Raw genomic sequence first — 23,361 nt, 5'->3', positions numbered from 1 at the left:
CAAGAGTCTTCTCCAACATCACAGTTCAAAAGCATCAATTCTTTGGCACTCAGCTTTCTTCACAGTCCAACTCTCACATCCATACATGACCACTGGAAACACCATAGCCTTGACTAGATGGACCTTTGTTGGCAAAGTAATATCTCTGCCTTTTAATATGCTATCTAGGTTGGTCATAACTTTCCTTCCAAGGAGTAAGCGTCTTTTGATTTCATGGCTGCAATCACCATCTGCAGTGATTTTGAAGCCCCCCAAAACAAAGTGTGACACTGTTTCCACTGTTTTCCCATCTATTTTCCACCTCCCCAATTAAGTATCAAATGTGCACCGCTTGCATTGGAAGGTGAAATCTTAACCCCTGGACTGCCAGGGAAGACCAAAGATGGCTAATTTCTTAAACAATGGATGATACTGGCCTTTCTCCCCCCTCTTATCTATGAAAATAAATTCTAGCTTTATCTAGTCAGTTCTCTATCCCTCTGGACCCACCACCACAGTTCTACTGATCTCCAAAAGAGGTCCTGTCTTGTTTCTCTTGTCTTTGGAACTTTCATGACGAACTATTAAAAGAAGAAATGTGGGCCCAAAGAGAGCAATTTGAGTACTAGAGTGGCTTGAGGATTAAAACTTTCATGGAGGACTTTCAGAGGAATTTTGGAAGGAGGGGCATGGAAACTACGATATGAGAATGATGCTGATGAAATGGGGAAGGAGAATTTTAAGCATTGCAGTAGAAATATGCTGCCTTCATGGACTTTAAGAAATGTATGTGAAGAGTTTAAATTACTTTAAAATGATCTCTTTGGTTGTGACTCCATTACTGATCTGGGTCTGAACCTTGTGGACTATGACTCTATAAACAGTTCATTCGCCTGTACAAACACCCTCAGTTTAATCCAACAGCTGTGCATGTATCTTGCTGAAGCTGCAGCAAAGAGATGGAGTCTTCATAGAGGCTTGGGTTGTGAACAACAAAGCACAGTACAGATCAAATTATTAACTTGTTTTCATCAATTGTCATTGATCATATCCTTCATGATAATAGTTTATTTTCTGCTTTGTGTCTTGAATATAAAAGTCTAACAGCTTTAATTGGTTAATTTCTGACTTCACTTACTCTATTTTTCTCAACTCTACATTCTTCTAGACAGGAATTTTCAAAGACATGGCCTCTATGGATAGGGAGCTACTTTGTAGTTTTTGAAAATTTTATTTTTCATAAATTTTATTGTTCATCTCAACCAGAGTTTGGTCTCTCCTTCCACACTTAGATTTCAAACACACAGACACATCAACCTACAATTAACTAGACCTATATGAAGATGTGACTGCCTGTCCTGTGCTCTTCTCTGTCTTCCCCTGTCTCTGTTTTTCTCTTTCTATTACACACACACACACACACACACACACACACATACACTTAATGGCATAACAAAAAAGGTGGCAATAAGATACTTTTATAACACATTTCCCTCTGCTAAATACAAAGAGTTGATGGCACTTCCTATTTGAGCCTTGCAGTTTCAGTCTGAAACTGTACGAAAAGATACTGTAATTTAAAAATAATTAGTGAAGGCCTGGATGCTCAAGCAAAATGTACCTTGAATACTGCCGCAGTCTGAACTGAGTAAGTTTGATAAGAGATCTAGCCACAGTGAAAGAGCCTAGCTTCCAGTGTCTGTATTTATAACTTATTATAATAGTGTGTATCTATGTATGTCTGCATGCTCTGTCACGTCTGACTCTTTGCAATCCTGTGGACTGTAGCCTGTCAGGCTCCTCTGTCCACAGGATTTTCCAGTCAAGAATATTGAAGTGGGTTGCCATTTCCTCCAGGGGATCTTCCTGATCTCTCTTGCATCTTCTGTTTTGGCAGGTGAATTCTTTACCACTGTGCTAATCTCAAATTTGTAATGACTTTTAATGCCATAAATGCTGTAGGGGAACCACAGCATTGAATAAGTATCAGGTGAGCCCTGCTGGAGAAGCAGTTATTCAGAGAAGTGCCTGATCAGGCCCAGCCCAGAGAGTTTTGCAAACTCTGTTCTCCAACAGCAACATCTAATGTAGAGTACCCTTCCCATTAGCTAGGTGTCAAAGAAAAACCAGAGCTGGGTGGTAGTTAAGCCTATAAAAACAGATTGCAATTAAATAGCTTTAAAAAAAAAAAAGCTATTGCAATTGGTGAAAAAGACCTTAGCACAGAACTGGCTGAATTTTGAATATAACCTGGAAAAATGAGAATTTTTTCCAGGGAGCAGCCTGGGGATTGGTGGATGGAAAATTACTGTGGGGAACTATCAGGAGTAAGGGGGAATTCTAGCTACACTGATTTAATAGGATTCTTGGGGAAAGTCAGGCCAGGGCGATCTGACAGAACTTGGGGAATGGTGAAGGATGAGGAACTTGATGTTAAGGGTGATCAGATATGCAGGAAGGGGAATTCTGCCTAAACCCATTTAGCAGGATTCTTGCTAAAATTAGAAATTAAAGGATGAACACTGAAGCCCAAAACTCAAGGTCTAGGTGAAGAAGAGCCTGACTAAATTTCAGTCATGGAGGGAATCTTTGTCAGTAAAAATTGGACAAGTTATCTGAACCCATGTTCTGTGACCCAACTGTCTGGTTCCAAAGGGTGAACACGGAGCTGTTCCTGAGTTTACCCTTTCCGTTAGTTCCAAACACAAAGTCAACCTCTATTGTTTTCTTTGGGCTTTTGATAATGGGTATAAAATTTCCTCCAGTTTTGTCTGCAATGTATTTTATAAACACATAATTTGTTATTGGAAATTTCTTCTCCTTTCAATTCTCTTACACAACTAAACCCTTCCGAAGATGGTAAGACCAATTTATCTGCATATGAGAAATACTAAAAAACAAAAAACCGTGTTCCCCCAAGTTTTTGCTTTTCCACGATTGTAGACTAGTCAACCCAACTAGTCAACTACTCTCTCTGACCAGAGTCTTTCTTTACACTCAAATTCCTAATTCTCCTGGGAAGTCCCACAGTGGCCCCAACAGAAATTTTCCCTGAGGTATGCTCCACAAGTTACTCATCACACACCTTCAAAAATACAATCGTTTGCCTCAGTCTTGATTTTAATTAAAAATCACTTTTAGCAAGATGACTTTCTACCTTGACAGTTAGGAGTTTGTGGAATAGCTTTACAGAGAGTTCTTGGTCTTTTCTCAGTCTTGGGCAGGTGCAGAGCTCTGACCCCTGCCTTTTGGTTAAGGCACCACTACAGCACCATCACAACTTTAGGAACCCTTGTTAAGGGAGAGATATAGTCACAAGTTATCCTTTTATTCCTGAGAGCAAGCAGTTCAAACCCCAGAGGCTTTAGGTTCTCCAAACAGAACACTTGTGGGTAGGAGACACCTTTGTTCAGCTGAACTAGAAGCATAATCTCTCACTCTGGTCATTCTTTTACTAAGACCGTGTCTGTTTGTCTCTAGTTTTGCTTTTCAAGGCAACTTACTTTTCCGTTAGTCTTTCTATTTCTCCCATTTCCAATTTCCTTCTGTACATGATTTTTCTGGAAAGAATAAATGCCACCATGACACTTGATTATGACCTCTATATCTCTATTCAGTAGGGAGCCAGGCCATTCACAAATCCATAGTATTTTCTTACACTGAATTTTTCTGGCTTACATCAGTATTTTCCACTTCTTGTGAGGATACAAGGCTGTGACATTCTATTTAGGCTGAGATAGGTTTGACTACGAGGGTTTAATCTGATGGATGGGGATCGTCTCAGCTCCCATTCTGAGGTAAAGGGCTTTAGATTCTCAGTGAAGGATTAGGACTTGCAAGCCCTGAGAGACTGAGACCTTCTACAGAGTCCACCAGTATAAGGGATCTATGAGTTACTCGGGTTATTTCCGTCACCACTGAGTGAGAGACTACTCTCTCCTCTGTGGTTAACATGGCATTGACGAGTCATTTGAGTGACATATTTCTTTCTAAAGTGATATTTCTATTTTCCTAACAGATTTATAAAACAAGTACCTTTTTGGTACATGTCTTTTGTAGCACATATACAATCACATATACAATGTACAAAAATTATATATATTTTATATTAGTTTCTCCTGAAAGAGTCTATTTTTCTGTTACTAAAATTGTCATATATGTTTGATTTAAATACTATTATTAATTCCCTTATTTTAAAAACTATGACATAAGATTGGTCAATTTCCAATTTGAAAAATTATTTTAAAAACTAATTATTTAATAAAAATAGAACCTTTTTGCTACTTCTGACAAAAAATTTTTACCATTTTATCAAATAGTGAAAACCGAACAAATGCTAACAGCTGCCAAGCCATCAACTTTCTGCTTATGCTGTACAAAACATACAATTTTAAACAGGCAGACATATGGGCTTTAGATCATGTTTATGTAGGCATTTGTGAATTAAATTCAAAAAATGTTCTGTCTCAGATTATAACTATATCTTTCACCTTAGGGCAATCCATATAAATTAATACATTAGGTTTTTGTAGAGTTAGTATGTTCCACTTAATGAGAGAATATTTTGCAGTTACTAGAAAATATTTTTCTTTTTTGATGGTGGTGGTATTTGGTTTATATTGAGGTATAATTTGCATATAATGCAAATCATTCTTTTTGCATTTTGAAAAATGCACTGCAATCAAGATAGAGTACAGTTCCGTCCTCATTCCAAATTCACTTATGCACCTTATGTCATTATCCTTTTGTCTCAGACTGAGTCCCTGGTATACAAAACCCGTGACTAATGTGTTTTCTGTCCCTGTAGTTTTGCCATTTTCAGAATGCCATGTAAACAGAATCAGACATTACGCAGCTTTTTGAGTCAGATCTTTTTTTAACTTATCATAATAGATTTAGATTCATTGATGTTTTTGTGTTTATCAGAAGTGTATTCCTTTGAATAGCTGAGTGGTATTCCATTGATGGGTATACCATGGTTTGTTAACTCATTCATCAGTTGAAGGTGATATCACTTGTTTCCAATTTTTGGTAATTATAGAAAACTGTTCTAAACAGTTAGTTTATTCTTTTTGTCTTCTTAAATATCAAATTGAGTGAGGATGAATTCATAGAAATGACAATGGTATAACAAGAAACTCCTATCAAAGCACTACAGTACAGTTTCCTTGGAGATATTTTCCTTAACATGCAATGTATTACCTATGATCAAGGTATAGGTAAATATTTCTTATCTAATATCTTTGTCATCTAAGAATTCTTTACCACGGTGACTTAGGTCTGATACATTTGGGACTCAGTTGCCCTCAGTATGTACATATAGTATGTATATAATTTATTAAAATCATTCTATCTTTGCTCTTTAAAAAAATCAAATAATATGATAGGAATCAGAAGATCTTTAGCTAGGTGAAAGACAACTTAATGACAAAGTGATCAACATGCATAAAATAAAAGAAGGACAGTTTATGCTTTTTCTAACAGCTGTTGGCCAAGACCAAATTCAATCAGCTCTATATGAGGCAATGGAGAGGAATGGGAGAGATTAATCTCTATGTGTTAATGGGATGGGGTCTATGTCGTCTCAGCTGTGTAGTACACCATATCATCCAGTGCTTTGTGCATAACGGTTTCAGTAAATGAAAAAAATAGTGCATCAATATGTGTACATATATAGAGACCCCAAGGAAGAAACACCAATATACCATATTATACTTCACTCCACTACATTTCCCACATTAAGAAATCACACTTTTTGACATAGTAAATATCTTTCTAACTTCTTCTTTCTGTTTTCTGTTCATGCTCTAACTCTATAAATACATAGCAAGTCCAGGAAAATAAAAGGATGTATTTTATTAACTAAGCTTACAAACTTTTAACATGCCTCCTGATAAGTTCTTTTGGAGAAATTCTTTCATGGTGAAAAAATATATAAATTTAAAAATTATGGGAATAGGATTTATAAATGAAAGTCAATTACAAAAAAATAGGAGTTTTGTGATATTCAGGATATATAATACAAATTTTTTCTTTTGAAGCTAAGGTTGGTTGAAAACTATTTTCTCCCACAAAGTTAATATTAAGCATATATTTAAAGAAAGAGAGTAAAATGAAGAGCTTACTTGGTCTACCATGAATTTGTTTTAGACAAATTGGTCATTAAGGGAAATACTTATAACCAAACTAGCTGTAGGTGAGTTGCTTAGAAAGCCATGGATTTCACAGATCTGGGATTAATACCTGAAATCTTTATTGCAAAAAATTGTAATTAGGCTGAAATCACTTTGAAGAACTTATTATATAGAAATAAATATTATCAGTTTGTAAATATTTGCACATGAGAATATTTATTGAAAGATTTTAATGGTCTAAAACTATACCAATTTGAGTGTTATTACTAGAAGAATGGGTAATTAATTTTAGTACTTCCACACAACACAGCTACTCAGAAGTATGAATTCTATTTGTATTTATCGACTCAGAGGCACATATATGATGTATTTTTTTCAAACTTTAAACTTTTTATTTTGTATTGGGTATAGCCAATTAACAATGTTGTGGTAGTTTCAGGTGAACAGTGAAGAGACTCAGCCAGACAGATACATGTATCCATTCTCTCCCCAAACCCCCTCCCATCCAGGCTGGCACACAGCACTGAGCGAAGCTCCATGTACTATACAATAGGTCCTTGCTGATTATCCATTTTAAATACAGCAGTGTGTACATGACCTTCCCGGAGTCCCTAACTATCCCTTCTCACTAACAACCATAAGTTTGTTTTTGAAGTCTGTGTGTCTCTTTCTGTAAGTTCATTTGTATCATTTCTTTTACATTCCACATATAAGGGACATTATACAATATCTCCCCTTCTCTGTCTGACTTACTTCGTTCAGTATGACACTCTTTAAGTTCATCCATGTTGCTGAAAATGGCACTATTTCATTCTTTTTAATGGCTAAGTAATATTCCATTGTTTATATACACCACATCTTCTTTATCCATTCCTCTTTAGGTGGGCAATTAGGTTGGTTCCATGACTTGGCTATTGTGAACAGTGCTGCAATGATCATTGGGATGCACATATCCTTTTGGATCATGTTTTCCTCTGGGTATATGCCCAGAAGTGGGATTGTAGGGTCATATGGTAATTCTATTTTTAGTTTTTTAAGGAAACTCCATACTGTTCTCCAGAGTGGCTGTACCAGTTTACATTCCCACCAACAGTGTAGGAGGGTTCGCTTCTCTTGACACCCTCTCCAGCATTTGTTGTTTATGGGATTTTTGATGATAGACATTCTGACCAGTGTGAGGTGATATCCCATTGTAGTTTTGATTTGCATTTTTCTAATAACCAATGATGTTGAACATCTTTTCATGTGCTTATTGGCTCTATGTATGCCCTTTTTAGAGAAATGTCTATTCAGGTCTTCCACCCGTATTTTGAGTGGGTTGTTTGTTTTGATGCTGTTAAGCGTCATAAAGTGTTTGTAACTTTTGGAGACTAATCTCTTATGGTCACATCATTTGCAAATATTTTCTCCCAATCTGTAGGTTGTCTTTTTATTCTGTTTATTGTTTTCTTTGCTGTATGTGATGCATTTTTAAAGGAAAACATCCGACTGCATTTAATGAATATAGTGTTACTCTATTTTTTTAAAACAATTCACAAAACCTGTGAGTATGTGCCAATGAGAGAGAGAGAAGGAGAAAGACAGAAACAGAAAGAGAGAGAGACAGAGAAAGAGAAGAGAAGGAGAGAGCGGCTGTGATTTTGCACTGGTTTGTGTGATCATGTGGAAATGCGGGTTACCTCTGCAGAAGGTACGTGGGCAGAAAGGTATTTAAAACATGAGGTAGTGTATCTTCCTCTATTTTTGTATAACTTTTGCTTGGCTCAGTTGCTATAATAAACACGTGTTCCTGTTATAATTTACCGACAGTTAGCAAAATTAAAATTAAAATTGCTATTTGAGCAAACAGCAGCTTTCTCCTCATTTCATCTAGACCTCTTTTCCCTACAGCAAATTTATGGCTAATCAAGCAAGAGTTCTTAATAACTAACTGCTTTTGGTAATTTAAAGACTCCCCTGCCTAGAGGCTGAACAAGATGTCCTCCCAAGTTCCTTCTGATTTGGCACATAAACTTAGATTCAAATGAACATTTATTCATCTATATTAAACGACATGAAACTATATGGCACATTTTAGCCCCAAATATTTTTCTCCCATTTAATCTGTTGATCTCTGTAGAATTAGTATTTTTAAATTGAATCAAGTGAATGGTGGACTTTCAAGAAGTTTACATCTATAAAATTTCCATGAATATATATATATATATGATGCTAGTGCTAAGTCACTTACAGTCGTATCCAACTCTTTGTGACTCCATGAACTGCAGCTCACCAGGCTCCTCTGTCCATGGGATTCTTCAGGCAAGAAAACTGGAGTGGGTTGCCATTTCCTTCTCCAATATATATATATATATATATATGCACAAATACATATATATGTGTATATATATATATGCAAAAATTGAGATTTACAAATTGCAATAGAAATAAAGATGATATGGGAAAATAAAGAAGCTAGTTGCCATTTTAAAGGCAATACTATTTGCTAATCTGAAAATTACATTTATAACTTTTCGATTGCTTCTTGATTTTTGTCATGCTCGCTTGATTTGTTATATGTAATATTTTCTTCCTATATCAAAACTTTTGAAGCACTGTAAGCCACCTTCTTACAGTAAAAATGAAGGTTGAGGTTAGGAAGTAGAAGGCACTAGAGATGATTTTCTATAGCATCTTAAATTAACCATGGAATGAAATGGAAGTATTCTGCAAGGAAAAGTAGAGCTGTGTTATTCTCTTCCTCATCACACCAAGTGACCACAACTACGCAATTACAACAAAATCTAGTATATATTTCAAAGATTTTCCCTTCTGAAACTGAACTTTGAGAGACAAGGATCAGACTTCCATGTTTCATAAATATTCATGATCTTCACGAATTTATAAACTTTCTTTCATAAATATCATCTATCCAACCATATTCAGTAATTCGATAGATGTAGATTTGAAAATCTCCTTGTAAATGTTTTCTGTAAATAACCCAAGTATAATAAGCAAATAATTGCTACTGCAACCTTGGGTGACAAAGAGAAAATGAAAGTACCTTGTCTTCTTCCTTCCTTTGCTTTCCAGGAAACTTAGAGATACAAATATTCTCTGCATGTTATATTCCTATATATAATTGTAGGCATTCCATTTATTATGGAAGAAGGTGGGATGTGATGCAGTTATCAAGTGGTGCTTGGTATGTAAGAAATCAATTTAGGAAGATCTGCTCCTGTATGTCTACAGCGTAGGCTCTGGTAACTTACAGAATGGCCTGATGGGAGACTCTAATCACATGGACACCTGCCTCTTCTCCTCTCATTTCTATGCAGAGATGTTGATGAGTTAGTTTCTGTAAGCTCAGCTTCATCATTCTTGATTGCGGTGCCTACTTCATAGGGTTGTGAAGGAGATTACATAAAGGGTGGCTCGCAAAGTACTCAAGCAAAGGGCCTGGCACAAAATCAGTGGTCTGCATATGTTGACCATTAATGATATAAAGTATGTTCAAGCTCATTTTTGAATCCACTGAGCTAGAAAAATTGTTTTGTTCTTTTTTTTGTTTGTTTTTGCTTTCATTTTCTAGGTCCACATTCAAAAAAATCAATTTAAGACCAAGATAATTTAAACAAAAGTATAGCTAAGTCTCAGACCAATTAGACCGAGAAAACTTCTGATTCTGAAGGAAACATAATGGGAAATGCGCTTCTGAAGTGCCATGGTTCTTAAGAAGTAGTCAAAGGAGAGAGAATCAAAGGAAAATAACCAGAGAGGAATCCGCTTGAAGCTTCTGGAAGACAGAAATAGCAGTTGCAGGTGATTTTAACCAATCTTCAAATTTTCTTTCTTGAAACTGCCACTATGAGGAGTGAGAAAGTGGTTTTACGAAGTACTTTTTTACCTCTGCCCCTAATAGATGGTTGCTATGAATCATCAAAAAGATGCAAGAGAGGTGAAAAGGTAAAAGGGAAAAAAAAGTAAAAAGTGAGAGGGAAACTATTAATTTTGTATTATTATAAGCTTATAAAAGCAGTCTCATTTTAAAAAATGCCCAAGATTGAAGAAAAAGTGAAGGAAAAGAAGGAGTGCTTGTTAATCAACTAAAATGTGCTAAGGACTCAGGTAGGTGGTTTGTATATACATATAGCATTGACTTCATCATTTCATTAATCTCACAAAGATGCTTAGTCAGGATAGAGTAGGTTATCCTGTGATAACAGCTCTCAGCGGCTTAAATGCAGCAAGATTCTAGGTTTGGTAATTCTGAAAGGCAGCCTTTTCCACATGATGACTCATATTTGCCATTCCATATCATATCGATACATTCTTCTAAACTGAAAAGAAAGACACTTTGTAAAGTTTCATAATGCCACTTAATGCGTCTTCCCAGAAATGACATACTATATATACTTGCATTCACATTTCATTGGCCAAAGTGAATTACATCAGTCTGTGTCACTTCAATGGGGAACAGAATGCAATTTCCTCATGTACCCCAAAGCAGGAGACTCAGAAATTCTGGTGAGCAGATGTCTATCACAAAAAGGGACTTCCTATTTTGAAGGTAAAAAATCTGACATTCAGAGACACTCGCAACTTAGGCAAAATCACTCTTTCTGTTTGGTATATTGGAATGTAAAACTCCTAAATCTATATTATTTACTATTGTAATGTTTTGTTTGACATATATTCACTATTGCATTGATATCAATGTTACACACAGAACAAACATATTTTCTACTTAATGTAAAAGTAAGCATTATAAGTTATCCCACAGCTAAATCACATAGAGAACTGTGCCAATTATTGTGAAAACTACTAATATCATAATCATGGACTTTGGAAGGAGTTATTCTTGTCTGCTATTGATTCTAAGATCAAAAAGTTTCGATCTTGCAGTGTCTCTGTGTTTTTCATTTGTTTTGGTTTTTGTTTTTGAAAGGATTTTAGCACTTGTGTGTCCTGAAGGAACCTCTCTTGTACACTTACAGCCTAGTAAGATCCATGGCATGCAGTTCAAAGAACTTGCACCAATTAGGCTAAGAACATTTTCCAGATTCAAGGAAGCCTTCTCCACATTTGAGCATAGTCTGAGGATCAGTGGAGATAGTAGTTCAAAGGGACTAGTCAGTTTAGTAAAATAAGTACCTTGGTTACCCATTAAATTTGCCTTTGTAAATAAAGTACAGTGAGTTTCCCTTTGATCTTATGAAGATAGTCCTGCGTGCTATACATAGCACAGAGATGAAAGTAGACGAGGCTGCTTAAAATGAAATATGCTACTGAGTGATATAAAGCTTTCAAACTCTTGAGGAGAAGCAGAAGTAATCTTGTAATGTCCTTGTTTGCAGTATTTTCATAGGGCATTTGGTGTTAATTTCAGTTATTTTCTTATTAAAATGAATAAACTGACACTATAGGGAAAATGTTACAGAACATTAGGCATAAATATGATCAATGATTTATGAAAGGCTGCATACATTTGTTTCCATTTCTTCAAAGTAGCATCTAGATTTCATATTGTCTCATCAAGAATCCCTTATCACTGTCCTCTTTGGTCAGGACATTTATATTTTTAATTTAATAAAAATGTCTATATACATAAAATTTTTAATTTTATTTTTTAATTTAATAAAATTTTCTCTATATATAAATTTTAAAATTTAATAAAATTTTCTCTATTTCTATAGAAATTTTAATTTTAATTTTTAATCTATTTTTAAATTTTTTGACATGATTTTCTTATTATCAATAAACGATGGTGCATTAAAAATTAGAAAAATAAGGAAAATTAGATGTTGTAGTTTCCATTTTAATAAACCACTCCAACCTTCTGGTAGATTTTCTCTGGTGCACTTCTCTTCTCAAATGTCAAGTTTTATGCTAGTTTTTAACAAATCCAGGCCAGGGTTTTTGCTAATATTTAGCTTATATTCTAAGTACTGGCATTTTAATAGAGGTTTTGAACCCAAAGGAATGAATCTCTCTTGGAGGAATTTTCAACACAAGTGATGGATGGAGTGTAAGGGGTGGTCTGAATAGGGTGCGGTGATGAGCTCCCACTGGCATTCCAGTCACCATTTGGAAAGCTAACCCTGGCTGAGGCATATATATAATATGTACAATAATTCTTACTCTGGCTTTGTGGCAGTCTGATTATATTGTCTTCTTAAAAGTTTATTGGAGAAAATTTATTTTATTAAATCCCTAAATTATAAAGTTCGGGCTTTCAGGATTTATGTGATTTTACTTTATTTGACATTTTAAAAAATTACCTAGTTTTTGACTGTCATAAGGTGGCTCAGATGGTAAAAAACCTGTCTGCAATGCAGGAGACCCAGCTTCAATCCCTGGGGTGGGAAGATCCCCTGGAGAGGGAAATGGCTACCCACTCCAGTATTCTTGCCAGGAGAATTCCCCAGAAAGAGGAGCCTGGTGAGCTCCAGTCCTGTGGGGTTGCAAAGAGTCAGACACGACTGAGTCTTTCACACTTTCAAGTGTAAACAATGGTTTCCATTTTTCGTTTAGAAGTTATTTTTAATAAATTCAGCTTATGCTCACATTTGATTATATGTTTTCTGACGAATAAAAGAACTTTCTCTATGTATCTTTTTTAAATTAGAGGGAAATTATATATGGATAAACAGAGAATTAGCAGAATTACATTTCTGTATCTGCAAAGCCAACTACCTTAGGCAGAATGATGGCCACCCAAACATGTTCCTGTCTAATTCCTGGGGCTTGTTACTATCTGTATCTTACATGGATAAAGCTACTTTGAAGATACAGTTAATCTTAAGGACCTTGAGATGGGGACAACTGGATTATCCAAGTGGGTCCAACCCAATCATCTGAGTCCTTTTAAGAACCTCTCAGGCTAAGCAGAGAATTGGAAGGAAGGATGGTTAGAAAGATGGAGGAAGTGAGCTATAAACCACCAAGTATGTATAGTCTTTAGAAGCTGAAAAACACAAAGAAATGTATGATCTTGTAGAACTCAAGAAAGGCATGCAGCCTTGCAAAAATCCTGATTGCAACCTAGGAGATCTGTGTTAGACTTCTGAGTTCTAGAATTGTAAGACAATAAATTGGTGCTGTTTTAAGTCATTTAGTTCACAGTCATTTGTTACAGCAGCAATAGAAAAATAATACAGATTTTAGTACCAGAAGTGAGATTTGAACCCATATAAACAGACCACCTGACCTGCCTCTTGAGAAATTTGTATGCAGGTCAGGAAGCAACAGTTAGAACTGGACATGGAACAACAGAATGGTTCCAAATAGGAAAAGGAGTACGTCAAAGCTGTATATTGTCACCCTGTTTATTTAACTTATATGCAGAGTACATCATGAGAAATGCTGGGCTGGAAGAAGCACAAGTTGGAATCAAGACTGCCAGGAGAAATATCAATAACCTCAGATATGCAGATGACACGACCCTTATGGCAGAAAGTGAAGAGGAACTAAAAAGCCTCTTGATGAAGGTGAAAGAGGAGAGTGAAAAAGTTGGCTGGAAACTCAACATTCAAAAACCAAAGATCATGGCATCTGGTCCCATCACTTCATGGGAAATAGATGGGGAAACAGTGGAAACAGTGTCAGACTTTATTTTTCTGGGGCTCCAAAATCACTGCAGATGACGACTGCCGCCATGAAATTAAAAGACGCTTACTCCTTGGAAGGAAAGTTATGACCAACCTAGATAGCATATTGAAAAGCAGAGATGTTACTTTGCCAACAATGGTCTGTCTAGTCAAGGCTATGGTTTTTCCAGTGGTCATGTATGGATGTGAGAGTTGGACTGTGAAGAAAGCTGAGCGCCAAAGAATTGATGCTTTTGAACTGTGGTGTTGGAGAAGACTCTTGAGAGTCCCTTGGACTGCAAGGAGATCCAACCAGTCCATTCTGAAGGAGATCAGCCCTGGGATTTCTTTGGAAGGAATGATGCTAAAGCTGAAACTCCAGTACTTTGGCCACCTCATGCGAAGAGTTGACTCATTGGAAAAGACTCTGATGCTGGGAGGGATTGGGGGCATGAGGAGAAGGGGATGACAGAGGATGAGATGGCTGGATGGCATCACTGACTCGATGGACATGAGTCTGAGTGAACTCTGGGAGTTGGTGATGGACAGGGAGGCCTGGCGTGCTGCGATTCATGGGGTTGCAAAGAGTCAGACACGACTGAGCGACTGAACTGAACTGAACTGAACTGAACACACAATATACCAGATATTACTGTTTCTTCAACTGGAGAAAAAAAATGCTTCCAAATACAATTTAAAAATAAATATGAAAAAGCAATGCTACATGTACAATTTTTGAATAATTTTTTGTGTGTAAGACATGCTTCTTTTTGGTTCACAATGAAAATGGTATTTTATTGGTTTTTCTAATTATATGAATATTATGAGAACAATTCAGCAAAAAACTTCCAAATATAAACAAACCAAAACCCATCTGAATTCTCCCCATCTGGAGAGATCATCTATTGATTTTTTGATGGCTGCTATTTTAAACATCTCTATTTTTATACATAAACTCTATACATAAAATTTTACATAAATGGAATCATCACACTTGCCATTTTTATCATGAATAAGCTATTTTTTATTTTTGAAATGTACTATTCATATATATATTAAAATATATAACTAGTGTATGCATAATAACAAGAAACACCACTGTACCCAACAATGCAGATTAACTGTACTTGGAAAGTACCCTGTGCTCCATACCAGTTTCATTTCCCCACTTCTACTCCCAGAATTAACCAGTTTTTTGACTTTTATTTTAACCTTTCCTTGATGTACAGGGAAGCCTTGTGTGCTGCTGTCTACAGGGTCACAAAGAGTTGGACATGACTGAGTGACTGTTCTGAACTGCTTAAAAATAAGCTCAGCACTCATGTATTTATTACTAAACAATTATTTTTTTAATTTTAAAAAATTAAACTGCAAGCTAGACATATCTATAAAAGGAAAGCAATTACTACTATTAAATGAAAGTTCCCAGGAGAATGTAACAGAAAAGAACCTGTCTGCCTTGTGGTGGGGTTTTATCTCCATGGAGTCTATTCAGTACTTCTCATATGATGCTGGTGGGACTGTGTTATCCTTTATGGATTTGGAATTGAGGGAATTAAGATTGAGATATAATAATGGATGAGAATAGAGACATGTAGAGTGTTTTGAAAGGCAGAAAGCTTTCAGGCCCATGAGATTTGACATCAACTAGATTTTTTATGTTAACAGAACATAAAAAAAAAAACAAAACAAAACAACTACAGGTGAGAAAAGTGATTGATCTTCAATAGAAATGTGGGAAAATGAGAATCTTTGTCATGGGCTGTGCCATCCTGACTTCATCAGGGTAGATGCTGTCCTGATCTAACCTTTTCCAGCCCTTTCACAGAGCAGAGCAATTCCTCATGTGAAGACGGTTGTTGCCAGGGCTCACAGGGCACTTATTCCCTCTTGTGTAGGTAGAACTGAGAAGGATTCCTGAAGAGACATCCTGTTGTTTTTTCTTTTCCTTGTTTCCTTCTTCCCACAGGAGGAGAAATGTCTTATCTAGTAAGAGAAGATGGAAGAGAGAGATGTCTTTCTTCGCCCTCATCTCTTTCTTACAATCCAATGTTTTTATACCTAGATGTGAATACCTTTACTTGTCTTAGAACTCAGGAAAGCAAAATCCAACTGAGAAGCAAGGCCACCTGCAGAAGTTAGAGACTCTAACCTGACTTGAATGTGATTCACTTCTAATGGATATGAGCCACATGAAGTTTTTTTCTTTCACTGTGGAAGTCCTTATTATAAACTTCTGTAATCTACCAAGCTCAGTACATTCTAGCCCTGTCACAGACAGGATCCAGGTTTATCCCAGGACTTGTTTGAGGTCACTGAGCAGATGAGTAGGCAGCTCCAAAAATGCTATGGGGATGTAACCCTCAAAATTGTGTGAGATGGTATGTTTCCTTTGTGGTAAAGTTTTCATATCTGGGAGGTGTAGAATTAACTGTAGAAATGTTGAAAAGAACCAAAATGTAATATTAATACTTTTATATTAATTAAAGTGTGCATACTTGCTATATTAAGTAGATGTAATGCATAAGAGGCTTTAACCTGTTAGAAAAACAGGTCAACCTTGTAACATTGTTTTAAAATGCCTAACTAAGAAGTGATAGAGGATCATGTGTCTAGACTGAATATAATTAATTTTATAAAAGTATTTGAAGATTTAAAAAACTTGAAACCAGTTTTAACATTCAGTTATTGATTTTCTAAGTATTGCTTAAATACTTGAGCAAGTTTGTTAGATAATTTATGTATGCATAGGAAAAAAATGAGCATATTAAATGCACTAGGGCAGCTTAAAATGTTTAAAAGGAGTTAAATCAACAAGATTTATAACTGGTCCAGATAGCAACTAAAGACCTCCTTTAAAGGGACTGTGAAAATGTTATCTTTCTACATGGTTTTTTATAAGGTTTATAAAATGAACTGAAAACTGCAAAGAAGAACAAATCCCTTTTTACATATAAAGTTAATTGCTCAGTTGTGTCCAACTCTTTGCAACCCCATGGACTGTAGCCCGCCAGGCTCCTCTGACCACAGCCTTCTCCAGGCAAGAATATTGGAGTGGGTAGCTATTCCTTTCTCCAGAGGATCTTCCCTACCCAAGGGCTGAACTTAGGTCTCCTGCATTGCAGGTAGATTCTTTACCACCTGAGCCACCAGGGAAGCCCCTTTTTACATTTCAGTTCAGTTCAGTTCAGTTGCTCAGTCGTGTCCGACTCTTTGCGACCCCATGAATCACAGCACGCCAGGCCTCCCTGTCCATCACCAACTCCCAGAGTTCACTCAGACTCATGTCCATCGAGTCAGTGATGCCATCCAGCCATCTCATCCTCTGTCATCCCCTTCTCCTCCTGCCCCTAATCCCTCCCAACATCAGAGTCTTTTCCGATGAGTCAACTCTTCGCATGAGGTGGCCAAAGTACTGGAGTTTCAGCTTTAGCATCATTCCTTCCAAAGAAATCCCAGGGCTGATCTCCTTCAGAATGGACTGGTTGGATCTCCTTGCAGTCCAAGGGACTCTCAAGAGTCTTCTCCAACACCACAGTTCAAAAGCATCAATTCTTCGGCGCTTAGCCTTCCTCACAGTCCAACTCTCACATCCATACATGACCACTGGAAAAACCATAGCCCTGACTAGACGGACCTTAGTTGGCAAAGTAATGTCTCTGCTTTTCAATATGCTATCTAGGTTGGTCATAACTTTTCTTCCAAGGAGTAAGCATCTTTTACATTTAAGTATACTAAATTGATTACTTTTTAACTAACAGTCTATTAATGATTTTTTTCCACCTGGGACCCAATCTGGAAGAATGCAGATTCTCATTCAGTAGGAATCACTTTTAGTGTCAGGCACAGATCAAAATCCTGCTATCAAAAAGTTGAGGTCAATGTCTGCTGCTGCTGCTGCTGCTGCTAAGTTGCTTCTGTTGTGTCCAATTCTGTGCAACCCCATAGACAGCAGCCCACCAGGCTCCCCCGTCCCTGGGATTCTCCAAGCAAGAACACTGGAGTGGGTTGCCATTTCCTTCTCCAATTCATGAAAGTGAAAAGTGAAAGTGAAGTCACTCAGTCCTGTCCAACTCTTCGCGACCCCATGGACTCCAGCCTACCAGGCTCCTCCGTCCATGGGATTTTCCAGGCAAGAGTACTGGAGGGGGGTGCCTTTGCCTTCTCCTGAGGTCAATGTCTAGATTAGGTAAATTCACTAGAGGATGCCAACTTAGGATGGCCCTTTGAAAGTTAGGCAGCTAACTTTGAATCTACTACATTCTGACCACATGATGGCCAAGTCCTTTCCTTTTCTGGGACTTCTACACATTATTTAGTGCCTTATTAAAATAAGTTGTTTCTTTGAAGTACTGAGTACTTAAAGTATGACGTATCCTAATGATTAAAGCACACACTTTGGGTAATCATTGATTCTTATGGTTCTCAAGCAAGTAAGCTCTGGTAATAATGGAGACAGACTTGAAACTTTAGTAATGTAATTTACCTAACTTCCTAATGAGTTTCATGACTTTGCACTTCAAAAGAGCTTTTGCCTCTTCTCTAGGTCTTGTTGTGTGAAGCATGAATAGATCACTGGTTATCAGTGGCAGGAGAGTTTTGGAACCAGACAGATGTTAGTATGAATTAGAGTTCATCTGCATACTAGGTCTGAGACCTTGGACCAGGTATTCAATCTCTTAGTTTTCTCATCTGTAAATTGAAAATGATAATATCCACCTTCCATGGTTGTTAGAAAGCTTAGAGATATTATATGAAAAGAGGCAGTAGACAACTGGTCTTCAATGGAATAATACATGTGATTTTTATAAGCAGTGTAAAAACGAGGGAGTGTATGTGTTGTTAGGTGAGAAAGGGTTAATTTCAGCAGTGGGTTGAGTATGTGTGTGTGTTGTGTGTGTGCAGATGAAGGGCCAGCTGCCTTGACAATATGCTGCTGCAGTGAATCATGGCTGGCTGCCAAACGGAGGCTCCAAAGACCCTTGTGCAATGTTAGGCGATGATCTGCAGGGTGTAAATGATACCCTGCAAAAACTCGAACTTCAGACTTCATGGGGTTGGAGCTCTGGCCTCACACAATCTCCCAGAGATCACATATCCCATACACCATTGGAGTGAGAAAAATCCCTAAGCCTAGCAATTGTCCCCATAGATTTTTGGCTGCCTACTTAATTCCTTAAGGTCTCCTTCATTCACCAATCACATGCCCTAGTATTAGTTTTTTTCCTATAACCAGTTGATGTTTGTGTGTTTTTTTTTTAATCCTGTCCCCAACCATGATTATTCCAGGCAAAATGTTATACTTTAAAACTCTTATGGAAATCATAAAAAATGCTGTCTTCTACATACTGTTGTGGTTGCTGAAATTCTGAAAGGGGCATTTTATATCAGTCTCCAACTGTAAACAATGTTAAAAGAATCAAATAGAATGATCCAGGAGGCAGAGAGAGATAGAAAGAGATCAAAGCTGCTGAGAATATTTGGATGCAAAAAAAGCAAGGTTTTTAAAGAAAGCTATATGAAAGGGAAAAGAGCTCTTCCATTAACAATCTTACTGAAATCCACTATTTTTCAATTAAGTCTTTGTCTAAAGCCACCTTTTATTAGGAAATTTTTTTTCAGACTTCAAGGTGTGCATGCAGTGTCCTAGTTTCCCGACCAGGGATGGAACTGTGCCCCCTGCTTTGGGAGCACAGACGCTCAACCATTGGACAGCCAGGGGAGTCCCTAAAGTCACCTTTTAAATGGAACAACATGTATATATATAAACATAGACACATAGTATGCATGTATGAGTTTTCTGGTCTATTTTAATTTTGAAGACAAAAAAAGTGTTCCTCTGGTCCTTATTCCTTTAAATATAGAATAGCAGTATAATTTAGTAAAAAGAACTCAAAATTTGAACTAGCTGGACCAGTTTTGTGGTTTATGAAATGGGATAAATTGTTGAACCTCTGAGGTGATTCACCTAGCTTAAAATTCTAGTTCTATCCTTTATTGCCGTGTAGCCTTGGACAAATTTATTTACTGTCAGGAACCTCACTTCTCTTTTCTGTAATAATAAGACAGTGATTTCTACTTTTTTTTTTTCTGGAGAGTAGATTGAATGGAGCAAATATCAGTGTGGCAAAGGCTGAGGAAGTATCCCACTTGAGAAACTGCAGTTTTTTTGAGTAGGTGGGTAGCATTGAGTGCAGGAAATGAGACAGATTTGCAGTGTGTTTTACAGTAGAATTGACAGAACTTTCCATTAGAGTGGAAATGAATGGTGATCCCACTTACCGCTTGTTCAGAAGTGATGTAGCGTTCCATCGCTAAGAACTCCATTATGCACATATGAACTTGACATAACCTGTAGCTGGTTGGATGCTAGAAACTGGAGTTCCCAGTAGAAGTGTTCTGGGCTAGAGATGTACTTATAGGAGTCATCAAGATATCAATGCAGTTTAAAGCTTGAGAACTAATTGAGATGGTACAAGGGTGTGGTGGGGAGACTGGAGGAAAAGAAAAAGAAGAAAAATAACGAGAAGGACCAGAGTGGGCTCAGGAAATACAGCTGCTCCCCATTCCATCATCCCCCCAGTGCCCTGCAGGGAGAAAGGACTCTTGAAACTGATCCCACTGTCTCTTTCCAGGGTTAATTTAGCAGAGTAAGAAGGGGACAGTAGAGACATATTTGAAAGCCTTAAATAGAAGCAGCTGCTGACTCTTCTGAGTAGTAATTCGATGACTATTTATTTAGCTTTAGCAGAATAATTTTGTGGAATAGATGAAACATTTTAAAATAATCTTATGCTGACACTATATGCCTTTATGTCTTACCAATATTTTACAACTGCATGGCTAGACTTACAGAAGGGCATTTCCAGGTAGAATTGAGATATTTTTAGAGTTAAAAAAAGTTGGGTATTCTATATGTTCAATTTGAGCTAGAAATAAATAAATATTTCTGTTAATATTCCAAAGTGCTATATTTATGTTCATGATGAATGATCATTCCTATTTGTGCTTTCCATATTATTATAAAATAAAATAAAGCTATATTGGCAATTTGCATCTATTATATCTGTGATAGTAAGTGCTTTTTTGGGTAAATAGTGGAAAGCAATAATTTTATGAGCCAATGAGAGGTTTGAATGATTATTTTATGAACTAAGAAACTTTTTTTCAATCTTCTGATTTGGCCTGTAAGTTTGGGAACTTTTTTCCCCTTTCTTTCTTCTCTCAGGAATGAAAGAGATGAAAATCTAAAGTGTCCCTGTTACGCTCTGCACTGAAGTCACTAAGTTAAAAAACAAGTTCAGCAAGTTTTAAAGAAAAGACCTGTTAGTTAAGTAGAAGGCAAATATTTTCATTAGTGCTGAGTGGAAAAGGGAGAGTTTCATGTGACACTTCAATGTTCAGTCGCTTCTTACCCCAAGTCATTTCACCTCAGAGAAGAGGGACAAAACAAAATGAGGAATTAGAAATGAGAGTTTACATCAGCCAAAAAAACAAAACAAAAAATACTTTTCCACTAAATGCAGAAAGAAGAAATGGTACTATTTTATTCAGTACCTCAGGGCTTTTTCAGTTAAATTAGAAACTCAGTTTGGGGGGCGATGTTTTTGATTAGGATGGAACAATTAAGAATAACTGAGAAGACGCTCAATGTAGTAAGGAAGATAGAGAAAGGAAGTAGGTTCCTATAGCCCATCCGATTGTGTGAATGGGGCTTCCCTGGTGGCTCAGAAGGTAAAGAATCTGCCTGCAATGCAGGAGACCTGGGTTTGATCCTTGGGTTGGGAAGATCCCCTGGGAAGATCCCAGGGAACCCCTGGAGGAGGGCATGGCAACCCACTCCAGTATTCTTGCCTGGAGAATCCCCATGAACAGAGGAGCCTGGCAGGCCACATTCCATGGGGTTGCAAAGAGTCAGATATGACTGAGCAACTAACACTTCACATTGTGTGTATGTGATGGAGATCAAAATGAACACCATCTCAAACCTAGATGGTGCCAAGAAGGCTGTATTTAACTTCTAGAAGTGAGGTGATACACCTGGACACAATGCAACTTAACCAAGGCCTTTGAGATATGTCTCTGGAGGAGGAAGGGGTTTCTCTCCATGGTGGTCCTCATCCTAGGGAACTCAGTTTGAAAAGGGGAGAGAAAGCTGTTTCATTTTATTTTTTTATCATTTTTATTTCTATATTTATTTTTGGCTATGCTCGATTTTCATCGCTTTCAGGGCTTTTCTCTAGTTACTGAGAGAGAAGACTACTCTCTGCTGCAGTGCAAAGGCTTCTCATTGCTATGGCTTCTTTTGTTATGGAGTACGGGCTCTAGGGCCCTTGGGATTCAGTAGTTCCAGCACATGGACTCAGTAGTTGTGATTCCTGGGCCCTAGAGCACAGGCTCAGTAGTTGTGGCACACAGGCTTAGGTGCTCTGTGGCATGTGGGATCTTCCTGGACCAGGGGTTGAACCCGGGTCTTCTGCATTGACAGGCAGATTCTTACCACTGAGCCACCACGGAAGCCGAAAGCTGTTTCATTTTAGACTTGTCCACGTAATTGTTAGTGAGGAGAGATGATCTCTGTTAGAAGTACTATCTTCAATCCAGATCCAAAGGAAGCTTGCAGCAGGAAACTAACTCAAAAATTCACATGAAAATTTGCACAGGAAAATACTGTGATCACAAATCGCTGTGATCATGAACCTAGTAAATACATTGTTACACTGGCTGGAGGAGGACTAGCTCAACCTTCCACAAGCACACCTTCTTCTACTTCAACCAAGAGAGGAGAGGGGGAAAAAAACATAAGAAGAAGGGAGACACAAGGGCAGTGCAGTCATGCTTACATCATCAGGAGCAGCAGCTCACTTAAATGCAGCACAAAATTGACAATGGAAGTTGATTCACCACATTGGAGCCTGTATATAGAACAAGTTCTCACCAGGGACTGACGGAGATAGGCTGGACCTCACTGAAAGAAAGAAGTGTATAAAAGTTTGCAGTTTAAAAACAAACAGAAGACTATGGTTATCATTCCTTCCCACTGCAAATATATCCTTTCATATCCATGAAAAACGGCAGCAAGCATTGAGGTGGCACTTGAAATACTTAATACCATTATGGTCCAGACAACAACAAACTGGAATGGATGTTCCATAGATCCTGGCAGGCAAACGCTGCCCCAAATTTAATGCTTTATTTTCTAGATGGTGCCAAGCTTGTGGGAGAGTGGGCCGGATGGTTGGGGAGTCAAAACTCAGAGCAGCAGTGATTTCAGAAGCATTTAATATTTTAATGACCAGTAGAGCCATATCCATGCTTGCCAGATGAATATAAACTCTGATGAAATTATACATGAGTTCCCAAATGTTCCCTCCCTCTTGAAAACTTGACAAGGTTGTGCAGCTTTTTTTTTTTTTTTTTAATATTTCGGTTCAATAATGAATCTGAGCTTGCTTCCTTGATCATTCATTGCACATTTATTTTACTACACATTAATTTTGGTGATAGACAAGCTTTTAAAACTACTTCTTTTGAGAATTTCTACTTCAGATCTCTTACCAAAATTGAATTATTATCAAATGGCTTTTACAGGTCACAAATCAAGATTTCATTCATATATATAAACAACGTTTTAATGTACAGCTGCACTTGAAATATCTGAATCTTTATACATAAAGATT

The 23,361-nt window shown here is 37.2% G+C and overlaps 1 long non-coding RNA gene across 1 annotated transcript; it reads right to left on the bottom strand.

Annotated features, from left to right (window-relative positions):
- Nucleotides 1–14,424: 14,424 nt before the first annotated feature.
- Nucleotides 14,425–23,048, bottom strand: LOC104972173 (uncharacterized). The gene is made up of 3 exons (XR_001500102.3): nt 22,525–23,048; nt 19,964–20,175; nt 14,425–15,667 (listed from the first exon to the last, which is right to left on the bottom strand). It is a non-coding gene; the product is annotated as an uncharacterized lncRNA (long non-coding RNA).
- Nucleotides 23,049–23,361: the final 313 nt, after the last annotated feature.

The sequence above is a fragment of the Bos taurus genome, chromosome 4 (genome assembly GCF_002263795.3).
Source record: "Bos taurus isolate L1 Dominette 01449 registration number 42190680 breed Hereford chromosome 4, ARS-UCD2.0, whole genome shotgun sequence".
NCBI classification, from domain to species: Eukaryota; Metazoa; Chordata; class Mammalia; order Artiodactyla; family Bovidae; genus Bos; species Bos taurus.
The sequence above is the reverse complement of the archived record's forward strand: the minus strand, read 5'-3'. Positions and strand labels throughout refer to the sequence as shown.